The following is a 5,429-nucleotide window of genomic DNA, read 5'->3' on the forward strand; positions in this document are numbered from 1 at the left end:
TTTATTTAATTTCATTTGTATTCAATTTTTTAAAAAGTTATTTACATTTATTGTATCAAAAGAATTTATTACAAAATTTCAATTTGGGCACAAAAATTATTTTACATGCTTTTACAAAAAAAAAAAAAAAAAATGAGTGAATTTTTACAATTTTATTTACAAAAGTATTTTGATTCATTTTCATTTTTTTTTAAAAAGAGTGATTTATACAAATTATTTAAAAAGACAATTTTATTTGCAAAAGAAATTTTAATTAAAAAGAAGAAAAAAAAATTAAATCCTCTATTTCTAAAAAAAATGTTTTTAATCCCATTTTAATTAAGGAAAAAGAAAAAAAAAATTTTTTGGACGATTTTATTAAAAATTAATTTTTGGGACAACTTTATTTACAAAACAATTTTTAGACAATTTTTGGACAATTTTATGAAAAACAATTTTTTAAATTCTATTAAAAACAATTCTTTTGAATTTTTCTAAATTTTTATAAATAAATAAAAAAATACTTTCTTTTATTAAGGAGAATATTTTAAAATTATTATTTTATTAAAACATATTTACTAAATTATTCATCTTATTTAAACAAAATTTGTAATTTGTTCGATATTTAATTCTGTACGCAACAAATAAACATATATGAACAAATATTTATAAGAACTAATAAAAATAAAACCAAGTAAAAGTGGGAAATAAAATATGTACTCAAATAAACTTACAACAAGCTTCATGTGTCATCAATTCGTACTCAGCCAATAAGATTGTAGAGTGGCCCATGCAAAAACAAAAATAGGACAAATATAAATATCCAAAAACATGTAGAGTCCAAAATAACTATTCAAGCCCAAATTCAAATTTCCAATAATTTTCACCAATTAAAAATGTGCTCAAATTAATAAATATAACCCAACAAAAGTATCTCAGGTATCATAGACCCTAATCTAAAGTTTCAAAATCAATAATCAAAATATAAGCTCAATTAATCAAACCCAAAACATGATAAATTAAGATAAACCTCATTAGGCCTAAATTTATTATTCCATAATTCAAGCCTAATTTAATATACACCACAATTGTCCCATGTTCAAATGAAATAGTTCAAATTGGCCAAGCTCATATCAAATATTCAAATCATCTAACAAATCTCACCTACTTGTGGGCCCAAAATTCACATCAATTAACAAGCTCACATTAATAATACACATGACCAAAGGAAATAATATCTCAAGCCCAAACAAATAACCAATTAATAAGCCCACATTAATAATACATATGGCAAAAGGAAATAATATCTACACATGGCCAAAAGAAAAAATATCTCAAGTCCAATATAATAAGCTCAAACAAATAACCAATTAATAAGCGAAATAATATTTCAAGCCCAATCCAATAAACCTAAACAAATAACGAATTAACAATAGCCTAAGTCCAAATAAACAATATGCAATTGATATAGTCCAAATATACTAAATTAATCCCACAAACCCAAATTAACAAATTTCAAATTAATTCACCAACAATAAATTAACCCAAATGTCATATTAATTAACAAAGCTCGAACATAAGGCCCACAAATAGACATAAATGCACAAGCCCAATTTCAACAACAATTACTATTAAAATCAAATCAAGAAATAATGATGATGATGATAATAATAATAATAATAATAATAATAATAATAATAAACATGAAAACGGGTGTGATAGGGAAGTGAAGGAATGAGGGAATGAGAGAAAAGAGGAATGAGTTGCCGACCTCAGTTTAGTCATAGACATATATTATGTCGTATCTCCTTGCAGTTTAAGTTGAGAAGACCTCCAAACTGAAGGTCTCGAACCACATCCAATTTCTCAATTAGGAGCTTGTTGCATAGTTTTAGGAATCTTAAAGATGAACAACGTGTGAACAATCTGGTGGCCTACTAAAAAATTGTTGGAGATCATTAGTATCTTACACATGAATTTTAGTAATCAACGAAGAAATAAGAAAATCAATATGAATACATAAACATGGTAAAAAAAAACAATACAATTGAATGAACTAACAAAAAAATTAATGTGGATGAATAATTTACTAGTGGATTCTTAAGTAATAATGAATCTTTAACACCCAAAACAAGTAACTATCTTAAGTAGGTTAAAATATCAAGTCCCCGAAATAAGTGATGAAAATTAAAAAACAAGAAAGAATGCATTACCTCCGCAATGGCCATTGAAGAATGAAATTATTGTTGTAAGCTTGAACCTTCGAAGAATCGGTAACTTGAAATGGGTGCTATAGTAGTTATCCGTCACCTGGAGAAGCTAATAATAAAGGGAAAGGTCATTTGACAATTTGTACCATTAATTGGTTGGATAAATTTGGTAATGGTATATCATATTCAGATTTATAAGGTTAAAATAAATGAAATAAATAACAATAAGGAAATTTAGAAAAGGAAAGGGGAAGTCTCCTTGGATTGGAAAAAACAAGAATTGTGAACCCCAATATGTGAATAAATTAATAACAAACTGTCATCCTCATTTATTTGCACTGGTGGAATGAAATAACAAGTGAATAGAAACCACATTGAAATTGCACTTTCAATTAATTTGGTTAATCAAAGCAACTCTAAATCATGAAAATAACAAAATAGTGCATTGTGCCTATAACGAGGCCAATACATAAGAACGAAAATCAACAACCCCGTACCATATACCCTACAATAGAATGTATGGGATGATACAAAATATGAGAATCATACAAGCACAAAAAAATGCACATGTCATGGCTACAGATTATTACATTTAGACCGGTTGTGACCTATGCCATTGCATCGAGAGCAATGAATTGCTCTCTTATGGCTAAACTGTGACTCAATGTGTCTTTGTTGGGGTCTTCTTAGAGAACGTCTCACATGGGGGTGTTGGAGAGCAGGAATGTCACAAACTTAGAGCATATTGTGTGTTGGTAATAGTTGAAACTGACTCGAGTAAATTAAATGTTGTGTGGAAACATGAAAACATGGGTCAATATACTCATACATGTTATGTCTCAGTGTGCGGATGACAGCACATACGTGTGAACATGGCAAGCCAGACATTTGCCATGTCATGCAAGTACACGTATGTTGATTCAAATCAACAACTAAATAAACCTCCCCAGTAAACACCTTAAACGTCCCCCCCAAATAAGGCAACACACTAATCGGACCATACCTCATGATATTTGACATTAGCTGTTCTTCAATTTTTGGTCCAACCATGCTCTTCCACTTTTCTGTACCACGCATATGGGTGTTTAACATGACTACAAGCTTATCCATGTGCATTAACAATAACGTATAAATTGTTTGGTGATGCTCGTCTCTTAACCACGCATTGAAGGACTTTGCAATGTTAGTTGTCATTTTATCCCATCGTTTTGGAAGAAACTTTGACATTGCCCAATGTTCAGGATTGTTTTCGGCAACCCATTTTGCTAGGTTGTCATTGAAGCGCACAAGTTTTTGGAATGCCTCGTTGTAGTCTATATCCAACCTAGCATGTGCAATGCTGTCCAAGAGTAACAAAACATCTTCTTTCCTTTTCTTTCCTCTAATGTTTTGCTTATTCAAGAAGTTAGAAAAGTTTTCCTTCACATATTGATAACAATATGCATGATTTCCTGTCCTGAACAACTCGAAAACACTACGCAAGATTCCTTGATGTCTATCTGATATAATAACAACTTCTTTAACATCTAAGACCCCCTTTAATTTCTTCAAAAACCAACACCAGTCCTCATAATTTTCAAAACTGACCACACCAAGGGCTAGAGGGAACATTCCATCATCTGCATCATATGCAATGGCGGACAAAAGAGCTCCCTTATATGGACCGCTTAGGTGGCAAGAATCAATAGCCAATATCGGTCGACACCCCATGATGAACCCTTGAATTGAAAATGCATGGGCAATGAACAATTGCATGAAGTGACCTTCATGGGAAGTGTACTCCACAATAGTGTCGGGGTTGATTTCCCTTAGCCTATGGCATAATCAAGGGACAAACATGTAGGACTCACATGGAGCTCCATATATGCCCTCTTTTGCCTTCTCTTTAAGGTGCCATGCTTGGTTATATGTCAATTGAACTCCATGATCACGTTCAAAATCCTTACAAATTTGACGGGGAAGATAGTCTGGAGTGGTTCTAAACACATCTTCAACAATAACCGCGCCTCTCTTTGAAGAAACCTTGACCTTAGATGAACACTCATCCTAAGCTATATGATTATGATTCACTTGGTAAGTATGAACTTGCAAGATGACATTTCCTTCTATAGCGTGAGCTGTTATCTTCCAAGGACAACCCTCAACTGAACATTTTACAGACATATGTGTAAGGGAATTTTTCTTGTACTTGCATTCAAACCTTCCACCTAATGACATCTGGTAAATTGTGTTTCGAAACTCCTCAACATTTTTAAATGTATGTCCCGACCTTAATATTGTCTGACGAAAACGAATCGATTCCAAAGGGGTGTACTCACTATCTGCACAACGCGATGCAAAACCTTTGGATAACATCATAGTATTAGGAATTCCATCGCATGATGCATTAGAGGAAGGAAACGTGGCAAGTGGACCTCTGCATTTACATACATTAACATAATTAGACTACGTGATGTGTAAAATTGATATTCACAATATTTTAAATAGACATTCATGTTAAAGTCCATTACCCAAATGCCAACTGTGTATTTGGTATATTTGCTTCAATGGCTTCCATGCAGGGTAAGTCTACTAGGTATACATTTGCAAAGTCATCACAGTGGGAAACCACGTTATCCATGTCATCCTCATCTTCTAAATCTTAGATGACTCTAGGGTTGAACTTGAGGGTGTAGTGCATATTAATCGCATCAAAGGAGATGTCAAATTTCACTAAGATTTTTTTGGTGAATTCTTTAAATGGCATTCCTTTATATATGTGAATACCTTTACTTATTCCACCTACGTATTCCCATTACCCATCATTTTTTTGGACAAGTTTACCTCCCACGAAATTGTAACAATATATCCTATTAGTTACGTCCATCAACCTATACAAATATAGCACAAATTTCATATTATAGAACAAAAAATTATGCATATTATAGAAAATGGGGTTGATCTTTCCTCCCATGTGGGCTTTTTCTTTGAAGTTGACATTATTATTAGTCGCCATGTCCAGTTTATCAACCATCATTTATACATAGACTTTTCTTTTTGTTACTTCACTTATTTTGTTTTTTAACAAGTTGGTTGACTCTTTCTCTGTTTTTGCAGAGTGCTATGACCCTCTAGATCCCAATGGCAACATCTCACTTACTTTTGACACTCATAAATGAACAGATGATGGCTATGTGGTTAGTGTTTTGGCTTATGCTCAATAGTCAGCTTCAAATTTATCTAAATTTCATTCTAGTTGAA

The sequence above is a fragment of the Vitis riparia genome, chromosome 12, assembly GCF_004353265.1.
Source record: "Vitis riparia cultivar Riparia Gloire de Montpellier isolate 1030 chromosome 12, EGFV_Vit.rip_1.0, whole genome shotgun sequence".
Taxonomy (NCBI): Eukaryota; Viridiplantae; Streptophyta; class Magnoliopsida; order Vitales; family Vitaceae; genus Vitis; species Vitis riparia.